Below are 21,222 nucleotides of genomic sequence, written 5' to 3'. Positions count from 1 at the left end.
TAATATCACTTCTCGAAGATGGGAGGACTAACTTGTCACTTCCCGTATAATCCACACCTTGGCTTTCTCCTTAGTACAACATTCAAGTAGCTCTGCTACACCTGATTGCCTGCACGGCAGCAAAGAACACAGAAGCATGGAGAAAAGGGCTGGAGAAAGACACACAACTTAGCTCTTATTAATGGGGGGGGGGAGGGATACCTGAAAAAAACTGGTCACCTTCAGGGTGGGATTTTAAAATGTTAGATGTCTAACATTCACCTTTCTGCTTCCTACCGGCTAAATCATTTAAATGAGCCAAAAAGAAGAACAGATGAAGAGTAATTTCTGTATGTGTGCTTCCTCAAAATGAACTCTGTTATATTAAGGCATTTTTACCTTGGTTCCTGGTAAGAAATGAGAGTGCCCCAAATCAAACATGTTTTTGAAAAGCAGCTAATTTTCATTTAGTGAGGACCCTCAGAAAGGACAGCACCTTTTATACCAAGAACCTTTTTTAGCTTCCTGTTGTTAGGAGTCTGGGTTCAAGTCCACATTCTGTCACACATCTGAGACTACCCCAATCTCTCTGGATCTTAAGTCCCTTCTTTTGAACTTGGGGATAGTATGCTTGTGGGGATCAAATAAGAGATTATATGCAAAATGCTTAGCTCGCTGCCTGTAGTAAGCACTCAATAAATGTTGGCCGCTTTTATGATCCAATCAATACTTCCTAACAGCAGAATTAACAGAGCCCAAATTAACAATCCTATGATTTCTTCATTCTGATGATCACAGTTCTGTATCTGAGGCACTGAGCAACAGGGGCTCAAAACAGTTGAACTTTTTGTTAACAGCAATGCCTCCTCATCCACTTAAAACTAAGTGGGTAAGTTTTACTTAAAATTTAGCAACTAAGTTACTACCTGGACTCACCCTATTCATTTTCTTTTCAGAGCAGGCATCCTCCATTCTTTCCCAGGTGGCATAATCCCTTCTCTTAAGAATTGTCATGCAGTTATAGGGGATAAAACACGTCCACACAAACACATATCTGATGCCAGTGCCAGTTTGTGGAGGAGACCATGAGCACTGAGGGGACAGAGTAATACATGTGAGAGAATGAGGCGATGAACACAGACTCGTTTATACCGTTGGAGATGGGTGTTATGGCCTCAACTCTCCTCCTTGTTGGTAACGGAATTTAGTTGAAGCTGTTTAGAATGGTGAGGACTTATGTTGCAAAATCCACATTCTCTAAACCCATGACAAGTGACCCCAAAGCACACAGCATTTGGTAATTCAGAAAAACAAAGGAATGATTCTAGTTCTGCTGAATTGGCTTATTCACTGATTTGCCTCAGGGCAGGGGGCTGGTCCGGGCAGTTTGCTAGAACCATCCTAATGCTCCGAGTGCCAGCCTGGTCCCTCACAGGGACTTCCCCGAGTAGCCCGCATTATCATTGTGGTCAACATCATCATCATCATGATTGCACTTGACTGGCACCCTCCTAAAGGTGCAGGAGAGATCCGACCTGAGTTGAAACTGCTGTCAGAGAAGCAAAGTAAAATTCCTTGTTCAGATATTCTGTCTCGTAAGGCATTTGTTTTCATTCCTTTCTTTTCTTCTTCTGCTTCCGCCCTCATACTAGGATCTAAAAAAACTCAGGCTCCGCTGGGACCAAAGGCCACATTATCATCATCTTCTCAGAGACACGCAAACAGTGAAGGCAGCAACTCGGAGTCGAAGCGTACCGCATCTGTGGGTTTCACATCTACATATGCTCCCAATTTAGGATCACAAGCAGAGTTGTTTATTCTAGAAAAGCTTTTTAGTTCACTTTTAAGGTATTTTGCTTAGGCACCGCTGGCTTTTCAAAAGAAGAAAATGTGTATTTTTTTCCAAAGTGGTGTTTGTTTTGGCTGTTTGCTCATTTGCTAAAGTTCAAATTTTATTCTGTGAATTTAACTAATTCTGCAGCCACCACAAGCTCCACCCCTCCCACCCCCCACACCTTGGCACAAAACCCCAAATTAGAATAAAATACATTAATTTGAAAATGAGGCACTTTGAGGATAGCTGTGAATTTTGTAGGTTTTTGAAAAAGCCACTTTAATAGGTAATTTGCAGTAGCACTTTTAATCCCTTCATATAACTTTATTTGCTGCCTGGAGTGAAGTCTCTCTTTGGCAATTTGTATGGAGGCCAAGTATGTTTTTGTACTGAGGTTCAGACCCATTTGGGATCCTTTAAAACCTTTATTCTATGATTCTTGCTGAAATTATATGACTTAACTGGGCGTCAGAGTGGAGCTTAAATCGAGGTATCAATTACTGTTGAAAAAATAATGTGACATAAACGAAAAATTGTGGTAGGGGTTGAGATTGGGTCAGGACATGGAGAAAAATGTAAAGAAGTCAAGACATAAACTCAGGCCCTTTAGCACCTGGTCCTATCTAGACTGCTGCTGGCTCCAGTTATTTAAAGCTCCCAACTTCATCTTCCTTTCTGAGCTCCCCTTGATGGATGATGCCCTTTGTCCAGAGCCGCGCCCCACATCTCTGTTCTCAAAGATGTGACAAGTCCGTGTGTCACTCCTCTAGGTAAGGTTCTCCACTAAAGATAATGAGTACTAACTACCACGTGCTACTTTGCTCCTGTGTGACATGTTTGCACCTCAGAGAATTTCTGGGGTAATCGCTGTAACTTAAAGTGGTGACTTCCCTCCCAGGAGTCCCCAGCCCCCTGATGTGCCACCTAAAGAGACAAGTGGGACAGTACAGGTTCTTGGGTGAGGAAAAGGACAGTGGCAGTGCCAGTCCTGGAAGGCAGGCAGAAATCAACTCAAGTAGGACATCAGGGGCCAGACCAGAGCCAAGTAAATGGCTAGGAGGTTTATAATTAGTGATGGGTGTGCAAGGAGATAGTGTCCAACACAAAGAGAAAAGATAAAGGAGGTCCACGGAAGCCTGGGACACAGGGAAGCAAGGAAAGGGAGAGCCAACAGACGATGTCAACACCAAGACATATGACAGCCTAAGTGATCTTCTGTCCCATACTCAAAGCTTTTTTTTTTTAAGTTTACTTATTTATTCTGAGAGAGAGAGAGAGAGACAGAGAGAGAGATAGAGAGAGAGAGAATCCTAAGCAGACTCAGTGCTGTCAGCGCAGAGCCTATGTGGGGCTTGAACTCACGAACTGTGAGATCATGTCTGAGCCGAAACCAAGAGTGGGACACTTAACTGACTGAGCCATCCAGGTGGGCCCAGACTCAAAGCTCTTTGATGGTTTCATTTGAGGATGGACTTCTCCACGGCCTGGACTTTACAGGGAAGCACATCACTGGGAACACATGGCTGAGAAGGGGGTGTGGATAAAGGGTAGCAGAGACCGAGATGGGCCCGCTCTGGACGGGATGGAGATGGAGGTAGGGGAGCCGGGCAGAGCCCTTTTCTATCAGCTGACTTGGTCTCAAGAGTCTCCTTTCTGAGGTCTGTGTTGGCGGGGGAAGCAGCACTCTGGCCTGGACTGGGAATGTGGGCTCAGAAACAGAATTGTCTCATATGGCAGTTCCTGCTCTACGCACCTATAAATTAAGACAAGGGGACTTGATGTGAGTCAGGGAAGGCCTTCTGGGCCATGACAAAGAAATGTCTCATTTGGCCTAATAAACTGGTGCCTGCATTGACTATTGACTCCCTACTTCCCTTTCTCCATCCAAAGCTGCTGTAAATAAGTAGGTGGTTTTTTTTTTTTTTTAATGTTTTTATTTATTTATTTTTCAGAGGTGGTGGGGGAGAGATTAAGCAGGGGAGGGGCAAGGAGAGGGAGACACAGAATCCAAAGCAGGCTCCAGGTTCTGAGCTGTCAGCACAGAGACGGACGCGGGGCTCAAACCCACAAACTGTGAGATCATGACCTGAGCTAAAGTCAGATGCTCAACTGACTGAGCCACCCAGGCACCCCAGTAGGTGTCTTTTGTAAATAGCTAGTGTAAACATTTGTTTTGGACAGTGATCTCTTTGTAGGACACACTTTACTGTTTCCAATTTTCAAGCAGTTATTACCTTTTTCTTTTTTTAATTATTTTTTTCATTTATTTATTTTGAGAGAGAGAGACAGCGCAAGTGTGGGAAGGGCAGAGAGAGGGAGGCAAAATCCCAAACAGGATCCATGCTCTCACCTCAGAGCCTGATGCAGGGTTTGAACCCACGAAACCGCAAGATCATGACCTGAACTGAAACCAAGAATCTGTGGTTTAACTGACTGAGCCACCCAGATGCCCCTCTTCTTTTTTTTTTTAATATTTATTTTTATTTTTGACAGAGACAGAGACAGAGCATGAGTGGGGGAGGGGCAGAGAGAGAGGGAGACAGAATCTGAAGCAGGCTCCAGGCTCTGAGCTGTCAGCACAGAGCTTGACGTGGGGCTCGAACTCACAGACCGTGAGATCATGACCTGAGCTGAAGTCGGATGCTCAACCGACTGAGCCACCCAGGAGCCCCCCTCTTCTTTTTTTAATTCCAGCCCTGGGAAAGGAAAACAGGTGGTGTGTGTGTTGGGGAGGTGGGGGTGGGAAGTTCAATCAGATGGAATCTTCTACAACCCTCTGGTACAGTTTCCCTGGCCTGTAGTTTTCCTACCTCACACAAATACTCCCAACTTCTTCTTTTTGTATCCACATAATCTCTGCCTGGTATTAGTAAGAATAAAACAACATCTTCGGGTGAGCACTGGGTGTCATATGTAAGAGATGAATCACTGGGTTCTACTCGTGAAGCCAAGACTATGCTGTATGTCAACTAACTTAAGAAAACAAAACAAAACAAAAAGAAGAAAACAACATCAAAAACAACAAAAACTGCTTAGCTCCTTATTAGAGTGTCAGCTAAGTGCCAGGCAACATGCCTGGGGTGAGGGCCCAATGGCATGTTGAAGGAGACACAAAGGTGTTTGGGTCACAAAGCTATGTGGAAAGTGGCAGAAAACTCACACTAATGGGGTCTAGAAGAGAGGCATCTGGCAACACATACTCAGGCAGGTGAGGCACCCCATGTGTGGTAGACACTGAAATTATAACTCACATGCTTCTTCTGAACCTTAAAAATGGTAGGGCGCCTGGGTGGCTTGGTCGGTTGAGCACCTGACTCTTGATTTCAGCTCAGGTCATGATTTCATGGTTCATAGGATCGAGCCCTGCATTGGGCTCCGTGCTGACGGTGCACAGCCTGCTTGGGGTTCTCTCTCTCCCTCTTTCTGCCCGTCCCCTGCTTGCACACATGGTGCATGTGGTCTCTCTCTCTCAAAATAAATAAACTTTTTTTTTCAGTGACAATCTTTCTTACCCACAAACGGTAATAGGGATAAAGAAAGCATAATTCAAATTCACAAATAAATCTAGACTCACATTTAACACATACATTTGTAAGACATTTTAAAAAATAGCTTTAAAAAATAATTTTAAAAAATTTTGAAATGGCTTCAGGCTCTCCAGCTATGCCCTCAACTAAAATTTTAACTAGAACATCTGCTGAGAAACAATGCTGGCCTAAGTAAATTTCACAGTCCTTCCTTACTTGGAATAGTAAACTGTAGGACTGTCCTGTAAAAATATAATGGGAACGACACAGGTGGACTTAAGTTGTCTAATAGCCTCATTTCAAAAAGTACAAAGAAACAAGTCAAGTTAAATTTAGTAATTTGCTTTATTTATCCCAATATATCCAAAATATTGTCATTTCAACATGTAATTAATGTAAAAAATGACGGATGAGATATTTTGCATTTTTTTTTTTTTTGAACGATCTTCAAGATCTGGTGTGTGGTTTATACTTAGGGCACATGACAATTCAAACCAGTCACGTTTTGAGTGATCAGTAGTCCCATGTGGCTGGTGTCCAATTTGGATAGCTCAGGTTCATAGAGGAGGTTTGGGGGGCAAAAATACACTCTCTGCGATCCATGTGCTTGAGTCTGAATCTCGGCTCCCTCACACCAGCTGTAAGATGAGGATATAAGTAATGCCAATCTTAAGGGGCTGGTGAGAGGATAAAATAAAATAAAATACTTTTTATTTATTTAAAAAGCTAAAAGGCTTTTTGCATGGATTCTGGCAATACGAAGGGGTCATCGTTTGACAATGCACGAGCTCTATACTTAGAAACTTATGTGATCCCAGGCAAAAGATCTTACCTATTTGAATATTCATTTTCCTTCTCTGTAAAACAGGGCTGATGATAATACTTCCTTGAGAAGATTAACTGACACAAACACAGCACTTAATAAATGTTCACTTCGATCCCCTTGGTTCTGATGTCAATAAACACAGAGATAGCCAAAGGGCCAGCAGAACGGGAACAGAGGTAAATGGGCCTGGATAGGGGCGCCTGGGTGGCTCAGTCGGTTGAGCATCCGACTTCAGCTCAGGTCATGATCTCACGGTCCGTGAGTTCGAGCCCCGCGCCGGGCTCTGTGCTGACAGCTCAGAGCCTGGAGCCTGTTTCAGATTCTGTGTCTCCCTCTCTCTCTCTGACCCTCCCCCATTCATGCTCTGTCTCTCTCTGTCTCAAAAATAAATAAATAAATAAATAAATAAATAAATAAATAAATAAATAAATAAACGTTAAAATGGGCCTGGATAATTGGCAAAGTGGATAGTCATGAGGTAACTGTGTTTGAGCAAGCATCCAAATGGTTCTGACCTATCTCAGGCAGTTTGAGAGTAGCCACTAGATGTGTTTCTTTGGTAGTCCCTTTACTAGAAGTGCTATAATAGCAAGCAGGTTCACTGATTCACAGGCCAGTGGAGGCTATGTCTGCCTCTTGGGTCATATATCCCTGGGTATGTCTAATTCCATAGACAGCCATTCACTGTTTTAAAATTATAGCCATGACTCGACTCCCTTGATTGTAATGAGAAAAGAATAAGCTATTTATTATATAATTCAAAATCTCTGATGGTAATGGTCTTGACTGCTTTTCTATCCAGAAGTTTGCTTTTTCAAATTTAGTGGCTTATACAAGATTTTGAGAAGAAAAACTTAAAATTTTTAATTAAAACCATATCCTAATTATCTTTCTGCTCTTCTGCATATTTGTTTATTTTTTCCTAGCACTGATTTGTTAAGAATTTTGGAATTACCAGGGAAGAGCTTTTGAGGATGTTTGAAATCCATGATTCAAAGCAGGGAGGGACATAAGAATGATGGCATTGGTTGTGACATCAGGGATAACTGGCCATTCCTCAACTCGGCTGGGAACCGTCCATGCCTACCGCCCTTCAAGACAATGTTGTTAACCGCCCCAGGCTTTAATGCCCCCTCGCCCTTTCAACTTCCACAAGGCTTGTCTCCAAATGACAGTAAAAGTGGGTGATACTGAGGGCCTCATCCTTTTCCCTCACCAATGGAAAGGGAAATATTGGTAAGACACAAGCAATACTTGGTTTTACCTAAAGGGACTTAGGACTTGGCAGCTCGGCTCTTCATTCCTCCAGAGGAATTCAATAAAAACTAAATATAACAGTAAAAAATGAAATAAAGGAAACATAACAAAAACACCTTCCATTGAAGTCATTGCCCTCCTGACCCTGGATTGATTGATTTGTTCGTTCATTCATTCATTCACTCATTCGAGAGAGAGTGGGGGTAGGGGATAGGGGCAGAGGGAGAAAGAGAATCTCAAGCAGGCTCCATGGGGCTCAATCCCACGAACCTGGGATCATGGGGCTCAATCCCATGACCCTGAGTTGTAATCAAGAGTCAGACATTCAACCGCCTGAGCCACTCAGGCAGCCCAACCTTAGATTTATTTCTATCTCCACATCATATCTTTCACAAAGTGGCAGAAACAAGGATTTTTTTTAAGTATAGGAGTTAATGCAAATGTGATCAGTTAAATAAACAGAATTGTGTGAAGATGACTTAACAAAACGGAAATAAAATAAATTTCTTGATAATATGCACAGAGATTGTGCAGGGTACTCATGTTATTCTAGTTATTTCAATGGCATTGTGTATATTTTGGGGGAAAGTGGCCCTGATGAATAAATGCACTTTTAATTCATTTCAAGGTGGTGATATGATATTTAAGGGACTTGGTGGGGGGTGGGGGGTGGGGGTGGGGGGCTGCCCAGCCATAGAAATGACATTTAAACCAGGACAGGTTTTCCATCCAGAAACCCCAAAGGGTTTTCAGTCATGTTGAGGTCCATTCCCCATTTGATAGAGAAGAACATCTGAGGAGGAAGACGCTCTGAGACCAAAACTGGGGACAGAAACAGAGGCTAGGCTCCCTTGGGCACTCCTGGCCCAGACCACAGTCCCACAGCGGGGAAGGAAGACATATCAGCAGTTGCTATGTGCTCAAGACTCATCTCCTCCAGCTTCCTCACCTCCGTCTGTCTCCTTCAGCATTCTTTATGTGGAACAGACCCTCAGTACATATTTGTTGACAGAACAGCCTCAATGCCGTGCAACTGGAGGTAAACTAACTGTTTCTCAGCAGGACGCACATTATTAATATAAATGAAAGAATCTGGTAGAACACATATGACCAGGGAATTTGCTATTGCTGTTCTTAGAGGTGGGTTTACAGTGAAACATGGAGTTTAAGATTCAGAATGAAGCCCCTCATTTCCACAGGCAGTTTCCAAAGCCTTGAACCTAATTTTGCATTTGTGACCTTGTATTATTTTTCTTAAAGAGGATTTCTAAATTGCATAAGCTTCAGGCCTCATAAAACTTGGATCTGCTCTGGGCTGTTCTTAAAAGCCATCCATGAACGCCATCTTGGATTTTTCATCTGTCATCATTGTAACTCCTACTCATCCAAAGCAAATATAAATCAATTAGCTCTGGAACATTGGACAAATTAGGCCTGGGTTTCCTCACTTCTGAAAATGAAAGGCGGTTGGATACGATTCCTCTGATTCCAAAAGGGAGAGATGTGGTAGAGTAAGGCATAGTGGGAAAAGAGAAAGAGGCAGAGGATCTGACCCTAGCCCTAGTCCTGACTGTACTAACAGCTGGTGTATGACCTTCAGTGAGGACCTTTCCCTCTCACGGCTCACAGTCTTCTCTACTATGAACTGATCAGGTGGCCAAGATGCCCTCTAAAGTCCCATGCGAACCTGGGACTCACTACCCGGCTTCATGTCATGTGCCATATCTCACACCCTACTCTCACCGGATGTCACAACAGCCCTCGGGGGGCATCCAGTACAACGTTGTGGCAAGCCTCAGACTTCTAATTCAGTGTACCCTTAGCTATACCACATTGCACATATTTGCCAGCTGAACAGTAAATAAGGCTGATGTCATCGGCTTTGCTGGCCTTCAAATATGCACTGTTGTCATGCTGAGTCAAAGATGACACTGACATGAACCAGCATTGTAGCATGCAATGTGGCAGACCACGAGGGTACAGCTGCTTTCCCAGGAGATGCACTGCATTTAAAGCTGCAGCTGGTGGATCCAGTCTGCAGGGAAAGGCCATTCTATTCTCGTATCTCTGTTCAAAAGCAGGTTTCCTTTTCTCCACGACCTTACTCCCCATTGTTGACAGCTAGACTATCGGTAGAATCACCTGGAGCGCCAAAACAAAACAAAACAAAACAAAGAAACAAAAAAACAAAAATATCCTATGCAGCCCAACTTCCCAGAACTACCAAATTTTAATTCCTGGAGATATCGGGGGCCAGGAATTGTTACATCTAAAAGCTTCCCAAGTGATTCTTATTATCAGGTCAGAAAATCACTGTTCTAGGTAGTTTTCTCTGTCCTAAAAGGCCTGTGAATGCTACAGCACTTGAAATAATCAACTAACTACCCTGACGTCTCTTCCCACAAAGTAAACCAGAGTAATGTGGGCTGGGGCAAATAATAACCATCAGAAAACAGCCCTATCACAGACGATCGCTTATTGTATGTCCTATATTTCATAGACATTTGTACATTTATATGAAATGTCCAAAGTAGGTAGATTCACTGAGGCAGAAATTGGATTAGTGGCTACCAGTGGGGAGGAGGTGTGGAGGTTGGAGGAATGATGGCTACAGGGAATGGGATATCTTTTGGAAGTGATAAAAATCACCCACACATGCAGGTGCAGCGTGCCAACCCATGATTAGTTACAAACCCTGACTAGAGAATGTCCTATGTGTGTGACTGGCACTTGGCCTCCTTATCACCTCATTCACCTAGTGAATATATGTATCAATACCCCTCCCTAACCCTCCCACACCAGAGAAACGAAGTCGTTCTGAGCCAATGGCACCACCTGGTGGCCATCACAGGAAATCCCCAACCAGGTATTTGTACCACTTCTCAGTCTGGGGACCTCGTGCACAAGCCAGTCTCTCCACTTTTCAAGTTCAGGATTCATGAATTCTTGTTAGGTAATCTACAATTTATACACAAACATTCCCTTCCATCTCTTCTCCCAGCTCTTGCTCTGCGTCCCCCTCTATGGCTACTTAAAAAAAGCATAAGGAGTTTCAGCTCTAAGTCTGAACTGTGGAGAAAGTAGCAAATCTTGAAGTTGTAAGAATGTTTAGATATACTAAACCAGCAATACATCTCATTAACAAATATTTCAGAGAATAAGGAAAGCACATAGTTATATACAACACAGAAAGATGGTCAGTTTTGTTGGTAATCAAACAAATGCAAATGACAACAATGAGGTGTTATTTTTGCCTGTCAAATGAAAAGATTAAGAAAGGTAATCTTAGTTAACTAACCAGTGAGACAAGATTCCCACAAACAGATAGGAAAAAGCAGCCGTGTTAGCCCAACGTTTTCAGAAAGCAATGTGACAGTGTGGAGGAAATGGAGCCTAAAAATAGGAGCTTGACCCAATTTTTATTTTCATAGAAATATATACCCTCAAGAATTGATCAGGAGTCTACAAAAAGATTTATGTGCAAATATGTTCACTGAAGCAATGTTTATGATGGGGACAAACTGGAAAAACTCTAAATGTCCAACATTTGGGAAAAGCTTAACTGAACTGTGGTATAAACATATAAGAGGATATAATGCAGTTACTGAACATAATTACAGCGATTTTTAAACGATATACAAAAGGTTCTTGATATAATATTAAGTCCAAAAATTCAGATAAAAAAGTGTGAGTTTTCAAAACTACATGCATATGCATAGAAAAAGATACTGGAAGGAAATATACCAAATGTTGAAAGTGGTGAGATTATAAATAATTTATGTTCCAATTCATCCACAATGGACTTTACTATAGTTATAATAAGAAAAATCACTATAAACATAAGTGAACCATAACATCTATAGTCTTTAAGGGTCCCCCAAATTTCTCTGAAATCGCACTCTGAAAGTGCAGTGGTGGGAAAAATAGACAGTAGAGCAATGGGTCTCCACTGTTGACTGGCAGTGGTCAGTATCTGGAGACATTTCTGGCTGTCACAAGTTGGGGAATTCTACTGGCATCCAGTGGGCAGAGGCCAGTGATGCAGTCCCCATAACAGAGAACTCTCTGGCCCAATGTCAAGAGTATTGAGGGTGAGGGGTGCCTGGGTGGCTCAGTCAGTTAAGCATCCGACTTTGGCTCAGGTCATGATCTCACAGCTCGTGACAGCTCGGAGCCTGGAGCCTGCTTCAGATTCTGTCTCCCTCCCTCTCCTACTCACACTTTGACTCTCTCTCTCAAAAATAAATAAACATTAAAAAATTTAAAAAAAAAGTGTTAAGAGTGAAAACCTTGTTCTAGAGACCGACTCTAGAGACCAAATCTAGGGATTTGAATCCAGATCCTGTCCCCCTTAGCTGGTCAATCCTGGACCAATTACCCACATACTATATACCTCATCTTATAACTTGCCCTTGTAAAAGAGTATCATCACATAGCATTTTGAGGATTTTTAAATAACAGTAAAGTGTCAGGCCAATAGTAGATAAAAACAGAAATACTAGTTCTCTTCCCCCCTAGAACCACATTTAAAGAACTAACACTATCATTCAACGTTTTGTTTCCTTTTGTTAGGTATTCTAAAAAGAGTTCTTCCAACCTTTTAATATCTACCAATTACCCATTTCAAACATGGTGTGCTCTCCCTGGATTCTAGAGCATCAATATTCAGGGTGATAGGATGGAAAAAAAAAGGAATTTTTGGGTCTACAATAGTGATTACCAAAAACTCACGGAGGCAAACCTTCTAAGTAACTGGGGGCTAACATAGGTGAAAAGCAGATCTCTCGTTCCAACACTGCCCATTGGGTCTGTTCTATGATCGAAAGGCTGAGCTTATGAAGCACCTAAGGGCACATGCATAGGTGTCCTGTGTGCATCTCTCTTTATCAACCAAAGCTACACGTGAATGATTGGGGCTCATCCATCCACTTGGGTTTCTTGTACTTTTCCCTTGCATTGAATGATGCAGTTCTATTTTTAATAGAACTGCTCACAGACATTAAAAATGGTCTAAGGAGAGCAGAACACTAGACCCAAGACACTCACTCCTACTACTTCTACATGAGAACAGTGTTGGCACTGTCTGCTGGAGCTGTGGGACATCCCACCATTGCCTTTGCCCAAACTGGAGCAAGGCTCTAATTCACGCACACTCCTCAAGGCTGTCATGGAAGGGGGAGAGAGGTCCTCTCCGCTGGAGTACGGGTGAACAGACTGAAGCATCAGAGCCATGGATCTGGTGAGTTGGGAGCAAGCTGACCACTCCCTGCCTGCAGGCACGTCTTGCTTGTCCACAGCCCAGACCCCTAGGCACCAAAACTCTGCCTGTAAAAAAAACCAGAGGCACTTACCAGGCTCCAGTGTGCTGTATACAGATCTAGTTAAGTGAGAGCCAACTGCCAAAAATTCTCTTCACTGACCACACAAGCGAAAAAAAATCCTTGTGAAATTAGTATAATGCATCACTTGCTGTCAGAACAACAGCTCTTCCCTTTCCCTTTGGAAACATTTTCAGACAATAGCACCTGCATTGTTGCCATATTTTTGCACACTCCAATGAGCAAGGACTATTCAGAGTCTGTACAAACTCAACAAATGGTCCCTCCCATCATCCACCGAAGGACTGAAAAAAAAGAAGCCGAAGAAGAAGGAAATAAACTAAGAGACAGGAGAGGAGACCCGCTGGTTCAATTCAGAAGACAGGCGTCTTTGATAGTTTATAGCAAAGACATTCTTCCCAGCAGGCCCATCCATTCTTGCTGCTAGTGAGGAAAACGTTAGTCACTCGCATCTTGTCCAAGCCATGTAGGGCTTGCTGACACAGGCCTGCTGAGCTGTCATACCAGAAAGTGGCATCGGGAAGGTCCCTGGGGCCTCTGCGGGGCAGGCCAGTCGCCTGGACTAAACGTCCCCTAAGCCACAATCCCTGTTTTGTGCAAAGCAAAACTTTGACAGGCTACTGGAGGAAACGGCCCGTGGAACCATGAGCCTGCCATGAGCCATGAGCTGGACGGGCCTATCAGCACGGCCATTTCAGGCTCTGGGTAAGTATCACTCTGTCTCGGTCAGGCCAAATGCCAGTGGCCGCTTCTCTTCCCGCTGCCTGCTGTGCCACCACCCACTGGAGACCGCGTATTACTCTAAAGTGCTGGCCAGAGGTCCGTGTCTGACCCTCTGGGACCTTGTAATCAAATGGGTCCAAGTGAAAAACCACATGGAAAAGGTGGAGCTGCTATAGCAAAGGTCCATCTTACAGACTGTCCAGAACATGCTGAGCACTGCAGAAAGCACCTTCCCTTTATTATCTTTCTGACGCCCGTAAATGCTGGGTGACTGAAGAAACACCTGTCTCCATCCCGAAATCCCAAAGGTGTTGGTGCCAAATGTGCATGTATTTATCCAACAGAAAAAGAAATATCTAATCCACACTCGCACCTGATACCACTACTACCAATATTGCTGGCATTGAGGGCATCTCCAGATTTGGGGCAGCATTTTTTATCAGCAAAGAGAGAGGGCTTACAGGACACTCTGAGGGCAGGGAGCTTCCTTGGGGGAGCTTAGGGCTCTGAACAATACCGACCACATACCCCCTGTTCCCCAGGTTCTCTTAAGCAATGAAACTTGGTGACACTCTTAAAAGTGTCCAGCCTTCCCGGCTGCCCCTGCCTCTCCCCATCACCACCCTGCACTCAACACACACTAGCTGAAAAGTCTATTTCTTCCTACTTCTTCCTGCCTGAACATGAGTCCCCATGATCCACCTCCTACAGCCTCCTGTAGGAAGGCATGCTCAAGTTCAACTGATCTGCAACATCTTTTATGGGGGCCAACACCTTATCTTTCTCCAGAGCTCCCTGCTGTTCACTTACCCACACACGAGGCTCTCGACTTCTGTCCCAGTGTGCTGTAGATATGAGTTGCAATCTTTAATGTCCTTTTCCCTCACCTAGACTCCAAGTTTCTCAAACAAAGACTGTAAGTCACAGGAACAGACAGTGGGCCCAGCTACTCCTCTTTGCCGCTCCCTGGATATGTTTTTCCTGACACTCATTTAGCTGGCCCTACCTCGCTGGGGTGAGATGGCATGAGAACACGTAGTTCATTATTCCTGATCTTGCATTCTGTCACTCTGCACCTCTGGACACCTCTAGACTGAAACACCAGTGGGAAATGCAGCCAGGGACTGGAGGAGTAAGGCAAAAAGCAGCCTAATCCTGCGTCATCCCTGATTATCTGTAAAACCACTGGATTACTCCAGACAGAGTTTGACCTTCACTAACAGGTTAAAAGAAGATAATGCCTAACGGCGCCTAGGTGGCTCAGTCACTTAAGCATACACTGCATCTGACTCTTGATTTCAGCTCAGGTCATGATCTCATGGCTCGTGAGATTGAGCCCCGCATTGGGCTCCATGCTGACAGCATGGATTCTCTCTCTCCCTCTCTCTCTGTCCTTTCCCAGCTTGTGTGCATACTCTCTCTCTCTCAAAATAAATAAATATAAACTTAAAAACAAAGAGAATGCCTGACTCCTACCTATTTTACAAAGATCATATGTGTTAAATTAGTGTGCTTACTGGTTTTTTTTTTAAACCAATATGAAGGCAATAGTTCCTGGCATGTAGTAAGCACTCAATAATTACTTATTGAATAAACAAAACTGGAAATGAGTTAGATGACATTTTGATAGAATTCATGGTTCAGGGGAAGTACTGATCACTGACTCCTAGACAGGCCAACACGTGGACAACCTGCTCTCAAGCCACAGAGGGCACGATTTCCAGCTCACCTACATACCTTCCTTACACTGGCATTCTGACATCTACATGGGCATGCTTCACTCTTGGCTTAGGAGCTGACTAAATGGTCTCCTTGACTTTAAAGATGCTTCTATAACCCATTTCACGGAAAAAGACAATATTTAACCAGTCACAAGGAGAAGAAATGGAACAGAGTGTGGCTGGGTATGAAGAAGTTGTGCTTTACCAGGATTTCTGGAAAGCATCCATCCTCACTATAGTCACATGACCCTGACTCCTAAGGTCAATACTGAGGGGGGGCAGAGCACTTCCTAAGACCAGAGGGAAGCCCATTCCTCCAAAGATGAACAACTTTTGGTGGCAGTTTTCCCAGGCCAAGCTTAGGAGAAGGACATAAGGAACAGAGAACATAGGATATGACCATAGACATGACCCATCTTCCAAAACTGAAGCCATGTACACCTGGAGACACAGGTGGCAGGATGAAAGAAGCTGCTACCGTGAGAATGATGCCTTATTTGTGTAACCCTTTATATCGTCCAAAACACTCTTCTATATATCATTTATCTTGACTGCCGCACCAACCCTGTAAGATGGACAGGATCGCCTATCTCCATGGTCAGACTGGGAAAATCAGCTTTACAGTTTAAAGGGACTTGCTCAGTGCCACACAAGTCCGAGCCAGGACCCAGCCCGGGTTTCCTGCCTCAGTGCTCTTCCTGCTCTGCTGCATGTGACCACCTTCCCCGTGATCCACACCATGTGCCCTTCTGCTACTGCAACCACGTGGTCAAAAATGCACGTTTACTTTTAACTGCGGTGCCAGACTGGGGTACGCTAAACCCTTCCAGCCTGCTTCAATAGCTTTCTTTATGAACCGTGGTGTCCAAGGTATTTGCACCAATTTGTTCCAAGAGGGCAGTCTGTCAGAAAATCTGCTTCCTGAAGCTTCACGTCCCTGAAGCGCCATCTGCCTAAATCCGCATGTGGTTTACCACGACTCCCGGCATCATTATAGCTTCTCAGCTAAATATCACAGGATTATACAAGTCTACAGGGATAGAAGACAGCTGGTTGGACAGATACACTCAAACCTAACACAGCTGGCCTTGCCAACCAACTCGTAAAGCTCAGGCTGTGTGATGATTGTGGGCAACTTGAAACTTTTTTTCACTGCTATAAAGGTTATATCAAATGAGACAGAGTGTACAGGAAAATATTTTTGCAAACCATAAAATATTAGCTCCCGCCACTCCATTTCCCACATGTGCTTGATCCACTTTGTCAATTATCTCTGGAAAACTGTTCCCTGTGGCTTCCCTGGAGACTCTTGCTGTTTCACGCTTTTTCCAGACGGCGTGTCTCAGGTGATGTGACACGAGGTCCTAGCTTGAACCTAGCCTGGGTTTTGGAGAGAACAGCATGTGTAGGGGCACACCTGCCAGAAGCTGATTTGTACGAGGCCCTGACAGACCTGCTGAGGAACAGTTCAGACTGAAGAAAAGAGGAGTCTGGCCTGCCGATGCCAGGACCGGAATAAATCATGCCTTTGTGGTTAATGGGAAGGGAGGGATTCTTAGCCCCCATGTTGTCTCATGCTTATATCTCTCTCTTGGCCCAAACTCTCATGTGAATCCTACGAAAAGCATAGAGCAGGGAGATGTGGGGAGGGTTGTTGGGAACACTGAGGAACAAAATGGAAAGCTGTTTTCTTGAAAACTCTCTAGGATTTAGGGGCATGAGGTACACTGAGGGATCTCCCCCTGCTGTTCCCACCCAACACATTCCAACAGGACTCCCTGAGGCTGCAACGGCTCAGTGGCTGGAGGCTGAAGGACATGGTGGTGCCCAGCTGAAGGAGACAAGAAGAGGAAAAAGGGGGAAATGGGTAACTGCCCCCATGACAGCAGACTGATTGGTTCTGTTCATAATCATGCATGGGGTATGCTCTGGGCTCTCAAGAAATATTTAAGCCAGTCTGTGGGGAGCTGGGGTCCTGAGTGAGTAGGTATGAGAAAAGCCAGTGAGTTTAGGATTATTAGGGTGGCTCCAAATGTGCTTACAGGTTGTATTACAGGCTAGATGATCTTGACTGAAATAATACTAGTTTCACTTGCTGGAGTCTCGGAGGTCAATGTTGTTTCAAAGGAGCAAATACAGTAAGATGATTTTAACAAATACTCCATAGGCATCTATTATGTGCCAGCCCCTGTCTGGACACTGCAGATACAAAAAGCAGACAGCCATGATGTCTTCTCCTGCAGATTTTACAGTCTGGGGAGGAAGGCAAGAAACGCCTCATCGTAAATGCTGATTCACAGTGGGTCTATAAGTAGTAAATTCAGAGAAAGATCCACAGGGATCCCACAACAAAAATCATCCTTAAAAATAAACTAATTTCACAATTTGGTCTAAGATCAACCCTGTCCGCATCTACACCTTTAATCAACTAGCCTCACGAAATGCACACCGTGCTGGACAGAGCGGAACAGAACCCAAGAGTTGAGCTCACGCTGTGAACCCACATGCAATACTAGCAGCATCCCCAGATAAGTCACTTCTCTTAGCTTCTCTTCCCATGTCTATAAAATGTGGCAAGGAATACATGCCCTCCTTGCCCATCTCAAGGAAGTGATTGTGAGGGGTAAACACAAGACTACACATGAAGGTAACTTGAGATCCTGAATCTAATAGAGGTATCCAAAAGTTAATATTGTTTTTATGTGGATTATAATCATTTTCCTTAGAAAACAGCAGCTTGATGGCAACTGTGTTACTGTGTTACTCTCTACTCTGGTGTGATGGTTAATTTAATGTGTCGGCCTAGCTAGGCTATAGTGCCTAGTTCTTCGTGGTCAAACACCAAGATAGATGTTAGATGGATGTTGCTATGAAGGTGTTTCCTAGATATGGTTCACACTGAAATAGGAGACTTTGAATACAGCAGACCATCTGCCATAATGTGGAGGGACATCATCCAATCAGTCAAGGCCCTTAAGAGAAAAGACTGAGGTCCCCTGAAGAGGAGCGAATTCTGCCTTCAGATGCCTTCAGACTCGGGAGGAATCAAGATGGTGGAACAGCATGGAAGTTTTTTGTGTGTCTCGCTTCCATGAAATACAGCCAGACCAACACTAAACCATCCTGCACACCTAGAAAACCGATTGGAGGATTAACACAACAATATGCACAACTTGAACCACAGAATTCAGCAGGTACATGGCGCGGAGAAGTGAACTCGGGGAGAGAGAAGCCGGCGGCAGGCAGGGAGCTGCTTTTGCAGGCAGAGAGAACGGAGACTAGGTGGGGGATGGAGAATACAGGAAAAGCACCTCTCCCCAAAAGCAGCTGGAGAGAAAGTGGAAAATTGGAAACAGCTGCAGGGACTAAACTAAAAAGGGAGAAAGGAGAGGGTTTAAATTCCATTAAGACTGTAAACAAGGGGAGCTCAAAGGCTGCAACTCCGCAGCTCGATACCTGGTGGTGCTCTGGTGGGAAGGGTGAATCCCCAGGAACAGAGTGCGGTCCAGGAGGTTCTCGCAGGCCACACGGGGAAAAGCGGTTCCACTGCTGGAAGGACATTTGGTGGAGACTGTGAAGCCACCTGGTCCCAGCAGACCCCAGAAAACGGCCACATTCGCTGGTGCTGGAACAAGGTCGTTAAGGGTGAAGCCTGGTGCCAGATGCGTGTTGTGATTTTCCATAATCCCTGAAAAGCTGCTGCTACACCATCTCACGAGCTTTTTCTGGGGCGGGCTGGCACCTGGCTGCAGTCTCGGGGCACCGGCAGCAGCAGGGTCCAGCAAGCATTCCTGGGTGCAGCCGACATTTGGACATTGCTCGGTGAGACCCTCCTGCAGAGGGGCGGAACGGGTCAAAGCTGCAGTCCTTCAGAAGTAAGAGGCCGGAGAAAACAGCCACATCTGAGACAAAACTCGGGAGAGAGATACTGCCTAGGGCCTGGTCATGGACAGTGAAGAAGCGGGGAGTGGATGCAAGCTGAAGACAGAGGACGGGTGCACGATTGCTGACCGGGGAGAACAGAGTTCCGGTACTAGAGACTGGGTAGCTGGGTGACGCCATTTTCACCACTCCCGCGCATGCGCATATGCACGTACGAGTGCCGAAACAATCCACCCTGGTAGGCTAGCAGCGCCATCTAGTGGAGAACAGAGCCATTACACTGAGCCCCGCCCAACTGGGCCAACCTTGCTCTTCAAGAACACAGGTCTCACCACCTAGTTTATGGACTATAAAGTGCTTCATAGTCTGACTTCTAGGGGAAAACTAAGTAATTTCAGTCCTATTGGAATCTGTTAGCAGATCCATCTATTCAATTTTATTTCTTTCTTTTTTTTCCTCTTTTTCGCTTTTCTTTTTCTTGAATACAGAAAAAGAAAAAATTCATTTTTATTTTCAATATTTAAAAAAATTTTTTACTATATTTTTTACTTTTGTGTAAATTTTTTCAAATCCTATCTTACTTCCAACATTTTATTTTAGTCTATTTATTTCAGTGCATTCACCTTTTCGAATTTTCAAACAATTTCCTTTTTTCCTTTTTCTTTTTTCTCTTTTTAATTTTTCTTTTTCTTGAATGCAGAAAGAGAAAAACTTCATTTTTACTTTCAATTTCTATTAAAATATTTTTCTTTAATTTTTTTACTATATTTTTTGCAAATTTTTTCAATTCTATTTTACTTCCCTCATTTTATTTTAGACTATGACAGTGTATTCACTTTTTCAAATTTTCAAACGATTTCCCTTTTATTTCTTTTTCTCTTTTTCGTTTCTTTTCTTGTTCTTGAATACAGAAAGAGAAAAAATTCATTGTTATTTTTAATTTTTATTAAAAATATTTAAAATTTTTTTCTACTATATTCTTTACTTTTGTGTAAATTTTTTCAAATTCTATTTTACTCCCATCATCTCATTTTAGTCTACTTCAGTGTATTCATTTTTTCAAATTCTGAAATGATTTCCTTCCCCCGCCTTTTTTTTCCTTCTAATCTGTCAAACCACTTTCAACACCCAGACCAAACACACACCTAGGATCTAGCATCATTTATTAGATTTTGTGTGTGTGTGTTTACTTTTTTAATTTTAATATTTTTTAAATTTTAATATTTTTTAAATTTTAATTTTTCTACCTCACTAATTCCTTTTCTCCCTTCAAAATGACAAAATGAAGGAATTCACCCCAAAAGAAAGAGCACGAAGAAACAACAGCCAGGGATTTAACCAACACAGATACAAGCAAGATGTCTGAACCAGAATTTAGAATCGCAATAATAAGAATGCTAGCTGGAGTAGAAAATAGATTAGAATCTCTTTCTGCAGAGATAAAAGAAGTAAAAAATAGAATGAAATGAAAAATGCTATAACTGAGCTGCAATCATGGATGGATGCCATGGTGGCAAGGATGGATGGGGCAGAACAGAGAGAATCAGGGATATAGAGGACAAACATATGGAGAATAATGAAGCAGAAAAAAACAGGGAGATGAAGGCAAAAGAGCACGATTTAAGAATTAGAAAAATCAGTGACTCATTAAAAAGGAACAACATCAAAATAACAGGGGTCCCAGAAGAGGAAGAGAGAGAAATAGGGGTAGAAGGGTTATGTGAGCAAATCATAGCAGAAAATTTTGCTAACCTGGGGAAAGACACAGACATCAAAATCTAGGAAGCACAGAGGACCCACATTAGATTCAACAAACACCGACCATCAACAAGGCATATCAGAGTCAAATTCACAAAATACTCAGGCAAGGAGAGAATCATGAAAGCAGCAAGGGGAAAAAAGTCCCTAACCTACAAGGGAAGACAGTTCAGGTTTGCAGCAGACCTATCCACAGAAACTTGGCAGGCCAGAAAGCAGCAGCAGAATATAATCAATGTGCTGAATCAGAAAAATATGCAGCCACGAATTCTTTATCCAGCAAGGCTGTTATTCAAAATAGAAGGAGAGGTAAAAAGTTTCCCAGACAAACAAAAATTACAGGAGTTTGTGACCACTAAACCAGCCCTGCAAGAAA

The 21,222-nt window shown here is 43.5% G+C and overlaps 1 protein-coding gene across 2 annotated transcripts in view; it reads right to left on the bottom strand.

Annotated features, from left to right (window-relative positions):
- Nucleotides 1–21,222, bottom strand: part of SCG5 (secretogranin V) — a 59,894-nt gene that overhangs the window by 23,771 nt on the left and 14,901 nt on the right. The gene's annotated exons all lie outside the window — the stretch shown is intronic.

The sequence above is a fragment of the Prionailurus viverrinus genome, chromosome B3 (genome assembly GCF_022837055.1).
Source record: "Prionailurus viverrinus isolate Anna chromosome B3, UM_Priviv_1.0, whole genome shotgun sequence".
NCBI classification, from domain to species: domain Eukaryota; kingdom Metazoa; phylum Chordata; class Mammalia; order Carnivora; family Felidae; genus Prionailurus; species Prionailurus viverrinus.
This window is presented reverse-complemented; position numbering and strand designations above follow the sequence as displayed.